The sequence below is a fragment of the Haematobia irritans genome, chromosome 1 (assembly GCF_050003625.1).
Source record: "Haematobia irritans isolate KBUSLIRL chromosome 1, ASM5000362v1, whole genome shotgun sequence".
Taxonomy (NCBI): domain Eukaryota; kingdom Metazoa; phylum Arthropoda; class Insecta; order Diptera; family Muscidae; genus Haematobia; species Haematobia irritans.
This window is the reverse complement of record NC_134397.1, coordinates 84,921,312-84,943,522: the sequence shown is the minus strand read 5'-3', so window position 1 is coordinate 84,943,522 and position 22,211 is coordinate 84,921,312. Positions and strand designations below refer to the sequence as shown.

The window sequence follows — 22,211 nt, the reverse complement described above, 5'->3', positions numbered from 1 at the left end:
TTTTTATATGTTCCTGTGAAAAAAATGTGTTGTGGGTTGAACACAATATTTTTAAATGCAAAATATATAATGTTACTAAATTAGCATAAAATGTTTGCGACAGATACATATGTTTGAACAATACAAACAATATTTTGGTTGGACCAATCCTGAAAATATATATGCTTGAAGCAGTATAGCATAGTATTCCTCGAAAAAGATTACCTATACACACCAATAGACATGTATTGTGTTTGGGACATACATTTTTTTAATATAATATGTGTGGATGCAAACTTACATTAATTTAGAAATTGCCTGTATACATACGTATATGTGTTTAGAAGGGGAGAGATAATTTAAATAAAAACTAAAGATGGCCAATGAGAGAGATAACGAAAGACATCAACACAACACAGTGAGTGTAAAAGTCCAACATTAATGAATATGTATGTTGACATTTATATTTTGTTTATAAATAAATATGTGGAGTATAACATTCAAATAAATTATAAATATATATATTTTTTTGTAATCCAACACAAGTTTGTTGTAAGTAAAAAGTGGAAGTAACCAATTGGCGCCTTAAAAATATTAAGGTGAAAAATAATATGTTTCAACAACACAAAAAATATTTTGTTCGGACAAATCCAGAAAATATATATGCTTGAAGCAAAATGTGTTTGGAAGTATATGTTACAGAAGCGATTTTTTTTTGAGAGTGTAAGCATATTTCAATAGAAGTATACGCATCAGATATTATTCGAGATCATTTTCAATTGTATTTCTTAAACTTGTATATTTACATTTTTTAATGTCTATATTTATATTTTCTACAATAGTATTTACTATTGTTTTTTAATTTTTCTAAATTTTCGTTTGATAGAAAATGATTATTTTTGGAAGTGTACAACTCCATACTTGCACAATTCCAGAATTTGATCGTCTATGCAGGCGGACACAATACGCGCTGATACCTGATCCATTTGAATACATGGCCACACAAATTATTCATCAGAAAACAACATAAAAAATTCTTTAGCTCAGTCACACAAACGAAGTGCTTTAGATAGTTCTCATTTTGCGCCTATATGTATCGAAAAATGCCAAGAGTATACAAACTTACTTCAAAATAAATTGTTGAAATAAAAATGCGTTTAGTTTACTTGAAAATGATAAGATATGAATTATAATGGTCAACAATTTTTTTGATACGCCTTGTAGTACTGTGAATGTGTCGAACATTAATACTGGTAAACATTTTCGGAGAAAGAGTTTAATAGTGCAATCGACCTTAAATTCCATTTTTACATACATTTGGGTTACACTCAAATGTTCAAAAATAAGTGGCTACAATTAAATCAAAATCCCAATACATTGTACGTTTATACTGGATTCCAAATGATCAGCGTATATATATTTATTTTATAAAACAAAATCATCCTCACATCATCATCGTTTACAAACGAATGTGAATACCAGTGAGTATTAGCCGCATTATTTGGCGATTATATCCTCGATCATTTTTATATAGCATTTGACTTGAGGTTTCATATTAAAAATAAAATGGAAAAATTAAGATAGAGTTAAAGTTGACTATATATCAATGAGCTATGTGTTCGACATATGTTACCTACCGGCTGATAAATAGATATGTGAGTTACTACTAAATTACGGACAGATAAAATTGTGTTTTCATAAAGGGCCGAACAAAATTATTGGAACGAAGTAAAGTGTTGAATAAAACAGCAAACATCATGCAAAACAGAGACAAATACTTAATCAATTTAGATAAAACCGAACTTGTTGTCAGGCTCATTTTAAAGATATTAGATAATGGCAAATAAATTCGGTTCGGTCAGAAAATAAGTATTTGCGCAGAGCGAAAAATATCTCACATCTGCATCGACAAAATAAATCAGGGAATTCCTGGAGCATATTAAGTTTACAATTCTGAGTATTGTGAAACGAATTGCAAAAGTGAAATCTCTTTCAATTTGCATAGACACTGGTCGATCTAAAGAGTCAAAATAGGTTTGAAAATTGACAGCATAGGAACGGAGTTTAGTTGGCGATTATTTGGCGATTATATCCTCGATCATTTTTATATAGCATTTGACTTGAGGTTTCATATTAAAAATAAAATGGAAAAATTAAGATAGAGTTAAAGTTGACTATATATCATGGAGCTATGTGTTCGACATATGTTACCTACCGGCTGATAAATAGTTATGTGAGTTACTACTAAATTACGGACAGATAAAATTGAGTTTTCATAAAGGGCCGAACAAAATTATTGGAACGAAGTAAAGTGTTGAATAAAACAGCAAACATCATGCAAAACAGAGACAAATACTTAATCAATTTAGATAAAACCGAACTTGTTGTCAGGCTCATTTTAAAGATATTAGATAATGGCAAATAAATTCGGTTCGGTCAGAAAATAAGTATTTGCGCAGAGCGAAAAATATCTCACATCTGCATCGACAAATAAATCAGGGAATTCCTGGAGCATATTAAGTTTACAATTCTGAGTATTGTGAAACGAATTGCAAAAGTGAAATCTCTTTCAATTTGCATAGACACTGGTCGATCTAAAGAGTCAAAATAGGTTTGAAAATTGACAGCATAGGAACGGAGTTTAGTTGGAAATTCATATCAAACAAAATTCAAAAAACGCTGCATCATGCTGATTACAACGCCAAAAGTAGCAAGATGAAACCAACTTATAATTAGACTAGAGTAGAGTTTGGAGCACTATACCTTTTTTCAGATCAGAGCAAACTAAATATTTTCTGTTCACAATGAGAAAAACCTTGCCCGGTTCCAAAGATTTTTGTATTTGCACTGATAATTTTAGTTTTGAAGAATTCTCTTTAAATTTGAGTTGAAACAAAAATACTAAAGATGGTAAATCCTCAAAATAAGTCTTGATCTACACTACTAACCATTGCCACCGTGGTGCAATGGTTAGCATGCCTGCCTTGCATACACAAGATCGTGGGTTCAGTTCCTGCTACGACAGAACATCAAAAAGTTTTTCAGTGGTGGATTATCCCACCTCAGTAATGCTGGTGACATTTCTGAAGGTTTCAAAGCTTCTCTAAATGGTTTTACTGGAATGTGGAACACCTCGGCTATAAATAGGAGGTCCCTTGTCATTGAGCTTAACATGGAATCGGGCAGCACTCAGTGATTAGAGAGAAGTTCACCACTGTGGTATCACAATGGACTGAATAGTCTAAGTGAGCCTGATACATCGGGATGCCACATAACCTAACCTAACCTACACTGAAAAAAGAGCATGCCCGGATCCAGACATTTTGTCTTGCCACTAATGATTTTAGTATTGATTCCGAGCCAAAGGAGAGAATTGAAGTAAGGATATTTTAAGGACACAACTCTCTTTTTTGAGGTTTGCGTACTTGATTCTAGGAAACAAATTTCAATGTATTCGTTTTTCAGCGTGTTTCTTCATGTGCTATCAAAGTCCTTTAAAAACGTGTTAACGACAAATTAGAAATTATGCTACGATTGAAGTAAATATCGTCTTTAAAGTGATGAAAAGCATCTCCTATTTTTAAACGTTTTTTTGTTTTGTTGTCGAATTTAACGACAATGTTATTAATTTTGAAGAATTTGTCAAGATTATTAAAGACAAGTTGACCTTAGTCTAACAAAACTTTCTTTCATGTGAAGACACCCAATTTTATGTCGATTCACTTAACTAACATATAAGTACAAATCGACTTCATTGCAAAGCTTATCGACTTATGGATATGGAAAAATTAGCATTCGTATTTTAAGAACATGAAATCTTTGTCCTCACGATAATATTTTTATACCCACCACCATAGAATGGTGATGGGGGTATTATAACCCAGCAAAAACTAGGTAACCACATCTCATGACAATTGACATTACCAGGAGTAAAGCTGTCATTACACGTTGCATTACATTGCGGCGAATTATAATGACTAACTTGTAATGACAAAAATAAAAACTTCTCGGTAATTTTCGAATTGTTATTCTCATTTCTCATTTAGGCAGTTGTAGTTAACGAATTAATAAAATAGAATAAATGATGGTACCATTAGGTATAATTATTCACATAATCGAGCACTTACATAAAAAATCAAAAAGAATATATAATTTAACGGTAATTCTGAAAAATTTTCCGTTAAGAAATTTTTATCACAAATATTTCATAATAATTGTGTTTAATGACATTGTCATATTATGTTTTAAATAAATGCTTTCTTTTACCTCATTCACATTACACTTCCAAAATGAGATTAAACTAAATTTCAAATGCCATTTGCTTTATAAAAAAGAGACTTAAAATCCACTTTTAGTAGATTTTGAACCTTATGTGAATTGGCTATTGGATATATTATAACGTAATTCACGAATCCAACTCCCTTAAACAACCTACATTTATATCTATTTTAAGTGTGAAATTAATTTGCATCTTATTTAGATTATTTATTAGATTTTTTGTTTATTTATACAATATTCGTTTCTATTCAAGTAGTTCTTCTATTACAGCATCACTCGCCATATTTTGAGATTTGGTTGCCTGAGACAATAAGTGGCTATTTTGCAAGCTTTGGTGTATCTACGAATAAGTCATTACATATTGGGTGATTATATGCTTTAAATGCACTACTTATTTTATGGCCGAAAGTATGCCTGGGGAGAAGTACTTTCCTTCTAGGACATGCGTATGTAAATGTAATCCGAAGCGATGCCAATTAATAAGTGGTTATTAATTTTTAAATAGGCTTACCTACAAGATTAAAGGGTAATGAGAGTTTTTGCTGGGAAGTTTGTCATTCCGTTTGTAACACATCGAAATATTGATTTCCGACTATATAAAGTATATATATTCTTGATCAGGGAGAAATTGTAGGACGATATAAGCATGTCTGTCTGTCTGTTGTAATCACGCTACAGTATTAAATAATGGCGCTATCGTCCTGAAATTTGGCACAGATTCGTCTTTTGTCTGTATGCAGGCTAAGCTCTAAGATGGGTTATATCGGTACAGGTCCGATCTCCCGATTTTACTTCTTGGGCTTGTAAAATCCGTAGTTTTTATCCAATTTGCTTGAAATGTGAAATCTGGAGTGTTTTTAGGACCATAAATAGTGGTTCCGAACCAGCGTTCATGATTTGAAAACGTAGTGGTTACGAATTTATAACAAAAATTAAAAAAAAAACATCCTCTACCGTAACTCGAACCTGTGTTGTCTGCACCATATGCAATAACTGCCGTCTTAGCACATTGCACCACCGGCGGAGTTGGCATAACAACGTCTAACAATTATTTTAAGACTTTTCATGGCCAAAGAATAACGTATGCCGTTCATGAAATCTTGAACGCCCGCGGACGAAATCGTGAACATTCCGTTTTGATTTTTTGTGAACGTTTCAGTTTCTTTTTGTCACCGTCCGTTCATGATTGTGGAACGCAATTTTCTCTATTAGTGTATGTATATGGTAACATAAACCGTTATATAAGCCACCCAACCAATTTGAAGAATTTGAGATATCGAAAATGTAGATCTACAAAGTAGTGCAGGGCATAATATATTCAGCCCTGCTAAACTTAAGACATTCCTTACTTGTTTATTTTACATTTTATGTTTTTATACCCTCCATCATAGGATGGGGGTATATTAACTTTGTCATTCCGTTTGTAACACATCGAAATATTGCTCTAAGACCCCATAAAGTATATATATTCTGGGTCGTGGTGAAATTCTGAGTCGATCTAAGCATGTCCGTCCGTCCGTCCGTCCGTCCGTCTGTTGAAATCACGCTAACTTCCGAACGAAACAAGCTATCGACTTGAAACTTGGCACAAGTAGTTGCTATCGATGTAGGTCGGATGGTATTGAAAATGGACCATATCGGTCCACTTTTACGTATAGCCCCCATATAAAGGGACCCTCAGATTTGGCTTGTGGAGCCTCTAACAGAAGCATATTTCATCCGATCCGGCTGAAATTTGGTATATGGTGTTGGTATATGGTCTCTAACAACCATGCAAAAAGTGGTCCACATCGGTCTATAATTATATATAGCCCCCATATAAACCGATCCCCAGATTTGTGTTGCGGAGCCACAAAGAGAAGAAAATTTCATCTGATCCGGCTGAAATTTGGTACATGATGTTGGTATATGGTCTCTAACAACCATGGACAAATTGGTCCATATCGGTCCTTAATTGTATATAGCCCCCATATAAACCGATCCCCAGATTTGGCTTGTGGAGGCTCTAAGTGAAGCATATTTCATCCGATCCGGCTGAAATTTGGTACATGGTGTTGGTATATGGTCTCTAACAATCTTGCAAAAATTAGTCCACATCGGTCCATAATTATATATAGCCCCCATATAAACCGATCCCCAGATTTGGCTTGCGGAGCCTAAAAGATAAGTAAATTTCATCCGCTCCGGCTGAAATTTGGTACATGATGTTGGTATATGGTCTCTAACAACCATGCAAAAATTAGTCCACATCGGTCCATATTTATATATAGACCCCATATAAACCGATCCCCAGATTTGGCTTGCGAAGTCTCCAAGAGAAGCAAATTTCATCCAATCTGGTTGTAATTTGGAACATGGTGTTAGTATATGAACTTTAACAACGGTGCCAGAATTGGTCCATATTGGTCCATAATTATATATAGCCCCCATATAAAACATTCTCCAGATTTGACCTCCGGAGCCTCTTGGAGGAGCAAAATTCATCCGATCCGGTTCAAATTAGGCACGTGGTGTTAGTACATGGTCGCTAACAACCATACCAAAATTGCTCCAATCACACAAAAATTGGTTCATATCGGTTCATAGCCATGGTTGCCACTAGAGCCAAAAATAATCTACCAAAATTTTATTTCTATAGAAAATTTTGTCAAAATTTTATTTCTATAGAAAATTTTGTCAAATTTTTTTTTCTAGAGAAAATTTTGTTAAAATTTTATTTCTGTAGAAAACTTTGTTTGAATAAATATTTTTATGTTTGAATAAATATTGTAAAAGTATAAGATTGGCATAATATTTTAGGGTCTATATAACCAGATTGTGTTGGGACCCATACAAAACCTTAAATAAATAAGATTGGCATTTTTCTTTTACAATAGTCTTTAAATTTGATATTATATAATTTTAGCATTTTTTTTGGCTTCGAAAAGTACATTTTTACTTCAATAACATGATTTATCACCCATCATAGATGGCACATCATAGATGATCAATTCAAATAAAAATCTGCTATATTTGTTTAGAAATATTTCTAAGATATTTTTGGAGTATATTTTCGGTAAACACACCTCATTTATAACAGCAAATGGACTTTGGAATAAGGTGTTTTTGTAATGTATTGCGTTTTGTGCTACTTTTAACATATTAGGTTTTTGTTCCACAGAAATTTAATTTCACCGTATAGTCATCAATCATTTTCAGATATGCGTTATACACCGTTGGAAAGTTTTTGAAGAGCATATTTGTTGCTGCAAAATTTGTTACCTATTTATTTTATATAACAAACTAAGTCAAAATTCTAAAAACATTAAAAATTGAGAAAAAAATTTCCCCTAGCCGACGGAACTAATTTTAGAGGCCTGTCAATAGGGTTCTGGTCCACCTAGGGTTTCAAAAATCGAATCACTTGGTCAATATTTCGGCTCTAACCAAACACAATTTTAAAGAGCGATATACCCGTTCCCAAATGACGGACATTTTGCTATATGTGTTATCTCACCCCTCTACACTCAAAAAAGTTTATTTGGATCCAAAGATTTTGACCTTCCCTTAACGATTTTGGTATTGATTCCGAGCCAAAGATGGGGCTTCTTTAAAATAAAGACATTTTTAGTGACCTACCTGTCTTAAATCTAGGTTTAATAAAATTAAAATTAGGGTACAGATCTCATTTATCGAATTATCATTTTCTTTTCGCGGTTTGTATATCAACCCTTTCGGTCCCGAAATATTAACCATTTCGGTCCCGTTTTCGGACCCTTATGTTACAAAGAGGCTTTTTACTGCCCTTGTTAGACCCATTCTAGAGTATGGTTCTATCGTGTGAGATCCTCAGTATGAAGTTTACATTGATAGGATAGAATCGGTTCAGAAGCAGTTCTTGGTGTTCGCTTTGAGACATCTTCATTGGAACAGTGACTTTGTTCTTCCTTCATACACTTCTAGATTGAGGCTGATTAATTTGCCTACTCTTTGGAGCCGACGGATGATGTTGAGCTCCATGATGATGTATATGTTAGTTAGTAGGGATATTCCATCTTCGGAATTGATATCTAGGATTAGGATACATGTTTCTTTTAGGGCATCTAGGAATTACCAGTTTCTTTACATTGATTTTCAACGTTCGAATTACGCTTCTGTGGAGCCTATTCGTAGGATGTGCATTATTTTTAATTCAATCTATCATCTAGTTGACACTAACCTTAGTATTGATATGATGATGTCTAGAATTTTAGCATATTTGGATAACTAATACATTAGATTTATTGAATAACCTAATATTTGATCTTGTGTTTTAATATACCCGGCTGATGAGTCCTTCTCTGTAGCTGGTCAAATCCCTCTGCTTCTACCCCGCCATGGTCGGGATCGTGGTGTGTACGCTGTCCCTACGTCATGGGGACGTGGCCCTCACGGTCGGAAGGGGCGGGGAAGTGGGCGATGGGACCGTTCGATAAAGAATTTTTATATGTATCACTAAAATTTTTGTATACACTTAATCATGTTGAAGACATTTATGAAGCGTCTAGCCAAAATTTCGGGTCGCCACGCCCTTTCGTTTGGGCGGTAGAAAATGTTGCCTGTGATAGAGGTGTGCACGTGACACGAAATTGTCGAGACTCACGCGTGAGTCACGCTCATGTCAACGGCGTGAGTGTGCGTGTGCGTGATTAACAAAACAAAATGTCGTGCGTGAGCGTGAGTCACGAAAACAATATATTCGTGAGTGTGCATGAGTAACGAATTACGCTCACGAAAATAATCCCGCTCTCCAACATAAAACGCTTAAAAGTTTTGCTCATGATTTCAGACACGTCCCTCAGGTAAATTACTCACGAATAATTTTATTACTCACGTGCGCACCTCTGACCTGTGAGCAACTTTGGGCAATTGTGGCTATAAAATTTTTTTGTTTTGTAATTATAGACGTGGTTTGTTTTGTAATTATAGACCTATTGCGTTTTATTGGATGTTTCAAAAGTTTTTGTTATTATTACAGTAAATATATACTTGGATGTGTGCGTGAGTGAAATTTCACTTACGCTCACGCACACTCACGAAGAAATATTTGTACTCACGCACGCCATGTGGGTAGGGATTCACGTTCACGCAAATTCACGAAATGAAAAGTTATACTCGCGCACGCTCACGTACGAACAAAGTTTATGCCTCACGTTCCTGCATGATTCACCACAGTTTTCGTAATTCACGACAAATCTCGTCATTCAGGAAAATTTTTGGAACACGAAAATTGGCGTGATGCAAAACAAATTTCATGACTCGCTGCAATTACTGATCAGTGAGTAACATTCATAACTCACGACGGAACCACTAGCAAAATTAAAATGTGTTTCACAATCAATCAACGGACGCTATTGAAATCTTAAGCATGATACAATCTGTGAAGGTGATTAAAATCGGTGAGCTTGAATCGTGAACGTGAGTTTGTTCGTGAGTGTGATTTTTCTCTGTCTCTGTTTTAACGTGAATGTGCATTTTATCGTGAGCGTGAATTGGATCGTGAATTTTTTTGGACCCATGTCACTTTAATAGGCTATAAAAAAGCAAAGTATAACAAAACACCAAACCAAAACAAACTTTAAACCAAGGATGCTAACTCCTCAAAATAAGTCGTAGCCTATATTTGAAGCGTTTTTATCTTAAATCTAATGATTCAAAATTCAGTTAACTTAAGGACGATTTCTTTAAACCAAATATGTGTTTTTTTTTTCACTTTAAGGCAAATTTTCCTTAGTTCAAAAACATACGACATTAACGGAGGGACGCAAATTTCCAAAATTTGTGTCCTAAATTTAATAAAAAAAACATTTTTGAAGTAAAAATTTTAAATTTTATTTTAATTAAAGTTTCATTCTTTTAAAGAAATTCGTCCTAAATATTTTGTAAATTGCGCTTCCTAAAATTTAGGTTGCGCAATCTTTAATATATTTTGTTTTCAGTGTATGCATTCAGATATTTTTAATACCTTTGTATGGGAGGCCTTCAGGTACCTCCCATACAAAGGTCCGATCGGAACCAAACTTCCCGTGTAAAAATTGGTGGATCTGACCAGATATTATTAGATCTGCCGCCATATCTGATTAGATACGGTAGTATATCTAGGCAGATCTGGTCAGATCCGAAAAATGGTAATATCTGATCAGATCTAATTCTAGAGGAGTTAGATCTGACCAGATCTCAAATTTGACCCACATCTAATTATATCTAATCTGATATAAATAGATGTTAATATATCTAATTTTATATAATTTTATCTACAAATTGTAACACTTCCCCGTTACACATAATATTACCCTATTTAACAAAACGAATTATATAATATACTGTATTAAGAACTATATTATTAATGGTAAAACTGTATTCTTAAAATTACTATTGAGATCGTACATTTCATGTATGTTATGCTATGTTCCCACTGACTCGTTTTCCTCAATCGATTTTCCGAAACATTTCACCGTTCACACCGAGTTGAGATGTTTTAGTTTGACGGTTGCCATGGAATCTCGAAATTCCCATTTACTCTAAATTCACATATATGCAACTTATGTTCAAATAATTACCGCGAACGCAAAGGGAAACAAATTTTTAAGTTATTTTCACATGTCCATGTTCTTCAAAGCCTTTGTTTATTCTTTTTTTTGTTTTTTCTATGAAATTTATTTCAATATTTTGACTTATATTGGGAATAGTGTATGTTTTTCGTGGTATATTCCAAATTAGGTGGGTTCACATTCCAAAATTGACGTGTTTTGGAGGAAAACTTGTGTTTTTAACTTGTTTTTTAGTATGGCGAAAACGACTCGTTTTGAAATGCTTATAAAGGGAAAACATTTCAAACCCCAAAACATGCTTGGTGAGAACACCGTATTAAGGAACTTAAGTTTTAGAATTCATTAAAAAACAAAAAATGAAAAAGTTAAACAATATTGGTCTATATACTACTTTTGTCGCTTGATCTCGCCAAGACGTTGGGATATTGCCCTCTCGACGTCTTTTTTCGATTGTGGCTCCCAATTCCGCTTTTCGCAACCCGGAATGAAAAATCTAAAGACAGAAAAAGTTTTATCAGTTAATTTGAAATTTATAGTTTTGGTATATGGGTATACTTACCAACAATAGCTTCTCTGGCCCTGTAATTTAGGGCAAAAACGGGTTCTAACTGTCGCTCCAAACCCTGTGCCCTTGGGGTTGTCCAGTGAGGGTGGCTTCCTAAGTATATTTCTTTTGAATACGCCTTCCAGCAACTTGCGGGCCACATGCGAAGCCTTGTGGGACGTCCCAAGTCCATGTTGTGAATGATGGCACGACAATATATGTTGTTCCCAATACATATCATCTGTAAAGAAACAAAAATAAAATTACTTATTTATTCATGGTTATGTTGAAATAATTTAATTCATTTTTCCACAAAACATTTATATATCTATCAAATCTTATCAACCTATGGATGGTAAGCATCCGGAGCATTGCAAAATATTTCATTTTTCTAAATTCATTGTTAAAAAAAAAAAGTAAAAGTAAGTCCACAAAACGCTTTTGACATCTATTTGATTTGCTCTTGTTACTTACCTTTTCATCAAAATTACTGCCAAGAAGCTGCACCTCGTCATCACTGCATTGGACGGATTGCTCTACCGCAATTTCTGGTAAAGCCTGGCTTTGTTTTAAAGCTTCGAGTTGATCCTCCGTCTCCCTTATTTTCTTTTGGAGAACCTCACTTTCATTTTCCTGAAAGAAAACCCATTTATTTTTATATTTATACACAAATAATAACAAAACACAAAACTTACCTCGCCACTGGACGTAGTTATATGTCTTTTTATGTTTTTTTTTAATTGCATTTGCGGGTTTTGCCTATTTCTTTTATTTTTATACATTTTATAACCAACGACGCTAACCAATTGCGCATATGTGCTTGTGTTTGTGTAAATAATTTTTCAAGATGGCACTTAATCGGCGCACAATGAAACACCAACGTTTATGTATACTGTTACAGCCGCTGAAACTGTTGCGCATTTAATGTGTGTGTTCAGAGGTGTTTTTATAGATATCAGAGTTGCAAATAATTGTGGCCACATACGTTGTTTTTTTATATATAGCAATGAAGTTTGGCAAATTGAAAAGAGATATGCTTGTAAATTTGTTTAGGCAGTAGCCGACTATCAAACCTTTTTTCGGAAGGTTCAAGTGTAGTTCACTTTGGGTTGAGTGAATTACCCGAATTTATTCTGATAATTGGTTGATAGTTTTGCTGCAAGTAGAGGATGCTGATGAGGAATGTGGTAATTCCGAAACAGCTGTATATCCCACCATCTTGCAGTCTATAGGGCTTTGCCAAAATAAATTTGACAAGCATACTTTTCCTCTGTTGGTTAAGCTACACTTGTAGTTTAGTCAATGCATGGTTTTAAGCTGAGATCAAAAACAATAATAACAATAGCAATGAACTGTATTTATACCCTTCACCACTACTGTGGTACAGGGTATAATAAGTTTGTGCATTTGTATGTAACGCCAAGAAGGAGTAATCATAGACCAACCTTTTAGTATACGGATCGGCTTATAATTAAATTCGGAGTCGATTTAGCGATGACCTTCTGTCTGTCTGTTGATGTATTTTTGTGTGCAAAGTACAGCTCGCAGTTTTAGTCCGTTTGTCCTAAAATGTGGTATATGATCCTGTTTCGACTCAAAGGCGATCCCTATTGATTTTGGAAAAATCGGTTCAGATTTAGATATAGCTGCCATATATATTTTTCACCGATCTGGTCATAATTGGCGTGTATATCAACCGATCTTCCTCAAATTCCGTACATCCGAATACTTTATGAGTCTCGAAAAACTTGCAAACTATCAGCCAAATCGGTTCAGATTTAGATATAGCTCCCATATATAGCTTTCGCCCGATTTACACTCATTTGCCCACAGAGGCCAATTTTTTGCTCCGATTTAGTTGAAATTTTGCATAGGGAGTAGAATTAGCATTGTAGCTATGCGTGCCAAATTTGGTTGACATCGGTTCAGATTTCGATATAGCTCCCATATATATGTTTTTCTGATTTCGACAAAAATGGTAAAAATACCAACATTTTCCTTGTTAAATCGCCACTGCTTAGTCGAAAAGTTGTAAAAATGGCTCTTTTGAATTTTCCTAAACTTCTATTACATATATATAAATCATAAATAAACGTTTGCGAAGTTTCCTTAAAATTGCTTCAGATTTAAATGTTTCCCATATTTATACCCTGCTCCACACTGTGGAACAGGGTATTATAAGTTAGTGCATATGTTTGCAACACCCAGAAGGAGACGAGATAGACACATGGTGTCTTTGGCAAAAATGCTCAGGGTGGGTTCCTGAGTCGATATAGCGATGTCCGTCTGTCCGTCTGTCCGTCTGTCCGTCTGTCCGTGAACACATTTTTGTAATCAAAGTCTAGGTCGCAGTTTTAGTCCAATCGACTTCAAATTTGGCACAAGTATGTGTTTTGGCTCAGAATAGATCCCTATTGATTTTGGAAGAAATCGGTTCAGATTTAGATATAGCTCCCATATATATATTTCGCCCGATATGGACTTATATGGCCCCAGAAGCCAGATTTTTACCCTAATTTGCTTAAAATTTTGCACAAAAAGAACAACTAGTACTATAGTCAAGTGTGCCAAATTTTATTGAAATCGGTTCAGATTTAGATATAGCTCCCATATATATCTTTCGCCCGATATGGACTAATATGGTCCTAAAAGCTAAAGTTTTGACCCAATTTGGTTGAAATTTTGCACAGGGAGTAGATTTAGCATTCTAGCTATGCGTGCCAAATTTCATTGAAATCGGTTCAGATTTATATATAGCTCCCATATATAGCTTTCGCCCGATTTACACTCATATGACCACAGAGGCCAATTTTTTGCTTCGATTTAGTTGAAATTTTGCACAAGGAGTAGATTTAGCATTGTAGCTATGTGTGCCAAATTTGGTTGAAATCGGTTCAGATTTAGATATAGCTCCCATATATATCTTTCGCCCGATATGCACTTATATGGACCCAGAAGACAGAGTTTTGTCCCGATTAGCTTGAAATTTTGCACAAGGAGCACAATTGGTAGTATAGTCATGTGTGCCAAATTTGATTGAAATCGGTTCAGATTTAGATATAGCTTCCATATATATTTTTCGCCCGATATGGACTTATATGGCCCAGAAGCCTGAGTTTTTGGCCCAATTTGGTTGAAATTTTGCACAGGGAGTAGATTTAGCATTCTAGCTATGCGTGCCAAATTTGGTTGAAATCGGTTAAGATTTAGATATAGCTCCCATATATATGTTTTTCTGATTTAGACAAAAATGGTCAAAATACCAACATTTTCCTTGTAAAATCGCCACTGCTTAGTCGAAAAGTTGTAAAACTCACTCTAATTTTCCTAAACTTGTAATACATATATATCGAGCGATAAATCATAAATAAACTTTTGCGAAGTTTCCTTAAAATTGCTTCAGATTTAAATGTTTCCCATATTTTTTTTTACTAAAATTGTGTTCCACCCTAGTGCATTAGCCAACTTAAATTTTGAGTCTATAGATTTTGTAAAAGTCTATCAAATTCTGTCCAAATCAAGTGATATTTAAATGTATGTATTTGGGGCGAACCTTTATATAGCACCCAACACATTTGACGGATGTGATATGGTATCGAAAATTTAGATCTACAAAGTGGTGCAGGGTATAATATAGTCGGCACCGCCCGACTTTAGACTTTCTTACTTGTTTTTTACTAAAATTGTGTTCCACCCTAGTGCATTAGCCAACTTAAATTTTGAGTCTATAGATTTTGTAAACGTCTATCAAATTCTCTCCAAATCGAGTGATATTTAAATGTATGTATTTGGGACAAACCTTTATATATAGCACCCAACACATTTGACGGATGTAATATGGTATCGAAAATTTAGATCTACAAAATGGTGCAGGGTATAATATAGTCGGCCCCGCCCGACTTTAGACTTTCCTTACTTGTTATACCCTAAACCACATAGTGGTCAGGGTATAATAAGTCTGATCGGCCAAAAAATGTGCCTACCAGAAATATCGATTTTAGACCCCATAAAATATATACCGATCGACTGAGAATCACATCCTGAGTCCATCTAGCGCTTGGTGTCCGTCCGTCTGTCCATGTATTTGTTGTTCACAGGATTCCGGTCGCAATTATTAACCAATTTTGATGAAATTTGGTACAGGGAGTTTTTTGGGCATAAGGACGAACGCTATTGAATTTGGAAGAAATCGGATCAAATTTAGATATAGCTCCCATATATATGTATCGCCCGATTTCGACAAATGGGGTCACGTTGCGCTTTTTTTCAAACGGATCGTCACCAAATTTGGCAAAAGGTAATCTTTTCCGTCGCCCTTCAAGTCTGCAAAATTTCATCCAAATCGGTTCAGATTTAGATATAGCTCTCATATATATGTATCGCCCGATTTTTCCAAATTTGGCCACAAAACCTTTATTTATCAACCGATCTTACTCAAATTTGGCTAAATGTAGTCTTCTATAGCACTAACTATATGTGCTAAAAATCATCGAAATCGGTTCAGATTTAGCTATAGCTCACATATATATGTACCGCCCGATTTTTCTAAATTTGGCCATAAAACCCTTATTTATCAACCGATCTTACTAAAAGTTGGCTAGATCCAGTCCTCTATAGTACTAACTATATGTGCAAAATTTCATCGAAATCGGTTCAGATGTAGATATAGCTCCCATATATGTGCCCGATTTTGAAAAATTCGCCCCTAATAACCTTATGTTTGACCATACAGGCCTCATTTCTTAACTGATCTTACTCAAATTGTGCACAAGGTAACCTTTTGTGGTAGTAGTCAAACCTGCAAAATATAAGGCAAATTGATTCAGATTTAGATATAGCTTTCATATATATGCATCGCTCGATTTTCCCAAATTTGGCCATAGTACTGTTATTTATTAACCAATGTTACCCAAATTTCAAATTTTAATTTACTAGCCTATCGTATTTATACGTACTTGTAGCTCTTACATAAGAATATTGCTCGATTTTTACAAATTTGTATTTATTACCCACACTAATTTAACGATTTTCTCTTTTTTAATAATGGGCTCAATATTAGTGGCATACTAACTCCGTAGCCGCAATATCAACACAGCCAGTAGCGGAAATTCCCTATATGTAGGGTTTTTGTAATATTTAGCGTCTTGTAGGGACCTAGGACCACAATGTAGGGACATTTTCACTCAACACAATATGTAATAATTTTTACATTTTGGTGGCTCTAGAGGAGGAAATTAGAAGCCGGTAAGGCTTGATCTTTAACAATGTGTGGTAAACTTTATTCCTGTAGAAAATTTTGTCAACATTTTATTTCTATAGAACATTTTGTCAAAATTGTATTTCTATAGAAATTTTTTTCAAAATATTATTTCTATAAAAAATTTTATTTCTGTGGAATTTTTTCTCAAAATTTTATTTCTATAGAATTTATTGTCAAAATTTTATTTCTATAGAAAAATTTCTCACAAAAATTTGTTTATAGAAACTTTTTCCAAAATTTTATTTTTATAGAGATTTAACAAAAAAGATTACTAATTTGGTTAGAATTCTACCAACTGTGGCAACCGTGGTGGTAATACAAATTTATATTCTAAGTTATATACGTTGCATATTCATGTTTTAAGATAATAAAGTACGTAGAACCTTTTTTGTTTTGTAAAATTTTTTAAATTTAACGAAATATATAGTAGGGAAAATGGTTTGGGAATGTATGGGAAAGTAGGGAACTTTTTTTGTCCTTGTAGGGTAAACCGAACATTTTTACTGGCAACATTGACTATGAGCTATAGTCAGATTGACACAAAGCACCCATAGACATGTACCCCTTAATTTTCTTAAATATGCAACTGCGGTTTATCTCCCAGACCTATATGTTACCCCACAAATGCTTATGATTACTAATTCTGTAATGGTGGTTTAGGGTATGATATAGTCGGCCCCGCCCGACTTTAGACTTTCCTTACTTGTTTTATATTCAATTATATTCAAACGGTCGTAACACCCAAATATTTTATAGGGCTTATGACCGCGATGAGGGAGGACATAAAGCCCAAACTAAAATTGGGCGATGTGACCGCTCCAAGGGAGGTCATCATTTTGGGCGATATGTCCGTTGGGGGATATGTCCGGTCGCCTTTCTGTTGTTTTTGTTGAAATAAAGATCAACTAAAAAAATTGAAATTGCAAATATCAGAAAGTCTTTAGAAACTATTAAGACCTTAGTGACTTAAATGTGTAATGTAATGCCATTAAAAATATTTTTTTTTTCGTCCAAATACGTATGCCGATTGCTGGCAATGTAATGCCATTAAAAATATTTTTTTTTTCGTCCAAATACGTATGCCGATTGCTGTATAAACGATAAATGATGTCAATGAAATCAATGTAAATGGTTGATGGTCGCAAGTATCTTGAGGCACATCCGGCGTTGTGTGCAAATGCTGTTAAGAGTGAATAAATTTCGGATATTTGTCTTTGTTTGTATGTTAATGATGATCTGCCTAATATTTTATATTAAAGTGAAACCTCTCAAAAGTGGTCGCCTAAATTTTGTCCGCAATTGGGAGGTGTTCAGTTATGAGAGGTTAATTTTAATGTTTTAGCATAAAAATGTCTCACGCCGATTGTTCAATTTTGAGAGGAGTCCGATTTTCAGAGTATCCACTGTATTGAGTTTAATAGTGAAATTGTATATAGAGATAACAAATGGGGATTCAGAGAGGAAGAAAAAAGGCGATTGTCTCTAATTTGTTGTGGTTGTTTCTGAAAAGTTTTTTTACGTTAAAAGTGGGGTTTTGAGCAGTAAAGCAAGTTACTTTTTTGAATCAATTAATTAAAAAATTGAATCAATGATTCCAAACTCCAAGTTCTGGCAAAATTTGATAAAATTATAATAGTCGTCATGTATATTTTTGCACTTCCAATTTAAAGTTTTGGTGAAAAAAACCCTGGCATAGTAACAACCTTAAAAGATAAATGTGTTTGTTTGTCTACAATTTCAGTCAGTGTACACTGAAAAAACAGTGAACTCAACAGGATGAAAAATTTTGATTATTACAAGCGCTGAAATCACGCCGATATCACAAAAATATGTAAATATTCCCAGCAAAAAAAATTTATAAAAAATATTTATTTGGCAAATACACCCAAACATATGAAACACAGTGTTTTTCGTCCGTGTAACGTACGAAAAAAATAGTAGAGTAAAGGAGTATTTCTCCAAACATAATAATTCCATGAACTAAAATAAAGTTAGATTGGCTTTACTGAAATAGAGGGTTCACATTTTTAGTGTACTATCGAGCTATTTAGACCCTCAAAAAATCGCTTCTGTAACATATACTCCCAAACACATTCTGCTTCAAGCATATATATTTTCAGGATTGGTCCACACAAAATATTGTTTGTATTGTTCAAACCTATTTCACCTATATATTTCACATTACACTCAATATCCACATTTTCGAGATTTGAAGTAGATTTTGGAAGTAAAATGTGTATGCCGTATTACACATACACTGCTAGAAAAAAACTTTTAATGAAATTTGGTTACTTCCATTTTTTTATTTCTCTATTAATTTAGAAATAGCCTATAAACATATATGTGTTTAGTAGCTTGGAGCGCTATTTAACAGGGAGCGATATTGAATTAAGTTGGTGGTTGTGGCTTGTTATTACAAAATTAACATTTTATTTTTCCTTGGGCAATTTATCAGCTACTTCTTTGATCCTTACAAACTGTGTGGTCCGCTGTTCGAATCCCCGTCCGGCAAAAGGTAAAATTAAAATAAAAAAAATCATACAATTGAATAATTTCTTCTACAATGTTTGTATTACCGAAAAAGGTGCTAAGAACTAAAAAATCTCGAGGAAGTGAGAAAGATGTGGGGGAATATACAATTGGGCAGAAACAAAATTTTGAGCATTCAGGTCGAAAACCTATGTTGTTAGCACCTATATTACCTGTTTATTTTCATAATTCATTATGATTGTAAATATATAAATAAATAAATAAAATTTTGAGCACAATATTGTTTGGGAGAATTTTTTTAAGCATATAATATTTTTGTGTGCAAAATGCTTCCAAACATATTATATGTTCACATAATAACATATTGTTTTTTGGAAGACAACATTATTGAATTTGGATGCAAAAATACAAAATGTTTGGAAATTGACTACCCAAACATATATTGTTTAGACCAATATGCTTTCAAACATATTATATATTGGAAGAGATCAAACATATAAATGTTTGGGCAATAGCCAAAAATGTATATGCTTGAAGCAAAATATGTTTGGGAGTATATGTTACAGAAGCGATTTTTTGTGAGCGTGTGCAGTATACTCTCTGTCTCTCTTTCTAAACATATAAACGTCAAATCGGTCTGACATAGAGGTGTGTGCGTGACTGAAATTTCACTCACACTCACGCACATTCACGAAGCAAAATGTTTATTCACGCACGCTCACGCACGTTACGTGTGGTAGCAAATCCCACTCACGCACATTCACGAAATGGAAGCCAGTACTCACACACGAACTACTTTTAAAGACTCACACTCACGACAATTCACGTGATTCACGACAAATTCACGAGACTCACGACATTTTCCAAACGGAAATCAGCAAAGGTAAGAAAATTCAAAAATAAAATATAGTTCGAGAGCTAAATTAATTTCAGTTTACATACGAGTATCAATTAAATATTGATTTTTTACGTGAGCGTGATGATAGTTCGAGAGCTAAATTAATTTCAGTTTACATACGAGTATGAATTAAATATTGATTTTTTTCGTGAGCGTGATTTTGCAGAAATTTTATTCACGCACACTCACGAACCGATTTTATTTCTCACGCACGACATATTCATTTAGTCCCATTCACGCACATTCACCAGAGTTCTTTCAAATTTTGTTCACGACTCACGTGTGAATCAAGCGTGTCACAAAAATTTCGTGTAACGCGCACACCTCTAGTCTGACATTTACAGTGGGGAGCAAATCCGAGTGCACGTTGACCACTTACACTGAAGAACAGTGAACCCACCAGAAAGAAAACTTTTGGTTAACTTTAGAAAATTTTTAATATTTGTAGAAATTTTTAACTACACAGTATAACAAACGCTGGCATCACGCCGATATAACAAAAATAAGTAAATATTTTTCACCATTGCGTTGACTAAACTACAAGAGTAGCTTAACCTACAGAGGAAAATAATGTTTGTCAAATTTATGGTTGGATGGACGCACGTTTCGGAATTACCACATTCCTCATCAGCATCATCTACTTGCAGCAAAACTATCAACCGATTATCAAAATAAATTCGGGTAGTTCACTAAACCCAAAGTGAACCACACTCGAACCCTCCGAAAAAAGGTTTATGATAGTTGGCCTTTGCCTAAATAAATCTTTGTACAAACATTTCTCTTTTACTTTGCTACCGCCACATCATCGATGTGAGTGCAGTACAAACCAACAATAAAAAAAAAAAACAAAAATCTGTAAATATTTTTCGACAAATTCAAAAAAATTTATTAGTCATACGAATTTAGTAAATCTTTATGCTTAATTCGGGTATAATTTTTTCCCGTTTTTAGTTCATTTAAAATTATTAGAGTAATGAAACATTCTCCAAATATAATAATTCAATGAACTAAAATAAAGTTAAATTGGCTTTAGTGAAATAGTGAGTTCACTTTTTTTTTGAGTGTAGTAGTATGCTTTATTGACTTAATAAAACCCGTCTATTGAGTCCAATTGCTACAAAATTTATTTCATTTATACTGTTACGACTCTGATATTTGTAGATTTAAGTTTATTTAAATTAGTTTTCGTTCATTTCAAATTTTAACGATAACATTACGTCCTCACTTGTTACAATAATTTATTTATTTCTGGTACTTTCCTAAACTTCTTTTGTGTTCTTAGTTTCTCAACCACTCATAGAAAAGTAACCTTTTTGTTCAGTTAAGCCAATAAATTGTAGATTGTCGTTATTTGAAAAGAACTGTGTTTTCAATATTGGGTTATTAAACACGCCACAACATAAAAACCTAACTATACTTTATTTCTTGATAAACAAAACTGTACATTCAGATAAATTATATATGTACCTATACTAATGCATTTACTAATATAAAATAAAAGTAAGTATGAATCCAATTTTGCACTTTATGTTTGCACATTAATATTAAATGTCTTAGTATTTAGCCCATAGTCCTTTATTTCTAATTATGGTTTTAAATCGTCTTGACATACTTCTACTAAGTTTTTTATTGCTTCTTTTATGCTTAACTTGGCTCTCATCGCTATTTTTTGTTGCTCTTTGGTGTAAACTCAAGCACCTTTTAACCAGAGACCATAAATTCTTAATGGGATTGAAATCAAGGCTTTGCGGTAGCCTTTTGAGCATTTGAGAACTGTGCTCCGACAACCATTTCCGTACTATTTTGTAAGTATTTTGGGTAGGCGCAAACCTCCACAAACTCAGGCAAATTTGATTGCACAATATCAAGGTAGTCTCCTTTTTTCATGATTCCTTATCACTAACCAAGTATGTCACCACCCCAATACCATGAAGCTTCCCCCTCTATGTTTTACGGTTTGTGGGATGTGGTGTTGTGACATTGTGTCAAAGGGAGTAAAGGAAGCTCCCGACCTAAGTCAAATGCTTTACTTAAATTATAAAATACAGCACCTACACCAGAAAACCCTCCATCTATGAAAATCGAATTTAGCGCCCTCATGCATATAGAGATTCCTCCTCAAAATAACTCAACAGTTGAGTGTGCATTATCCTCTCAACTACCTTGTCAATAGACAATAAGAGTGCAGTCGGT

At 34.0% G+C, this 22,211-nt stretch overlaps 1 protein-coding gene across 4 annotated transcripts in view; it reads left to right on the top strand.

Annotated features, from left to right (window-relative positions):
- The first annotated feature begins 1,047 nt into the window (after positions 1–1,047).
- nvd (cholesterol 7-desaturase nvd) overlaps positions 1,048–22,211 on the top strand; it is a 65,509-nt gene continuing 44,345 nt past the window's right edge. For 3 of the 4 annotated variants that reach the window (XM_075291034.1, XM_075291035.1, XM_075291032.1), the window contains exon 1: positions 1,048–1,460. The gene's annotated coding sequence lies outside the window, so the exon portion shown is untranslated. The remainder of the gene's footprint in view (positions 1,461–22,211) is intronic. The other variant, XM_075291033.1, reaches the window with a different exon arrangement.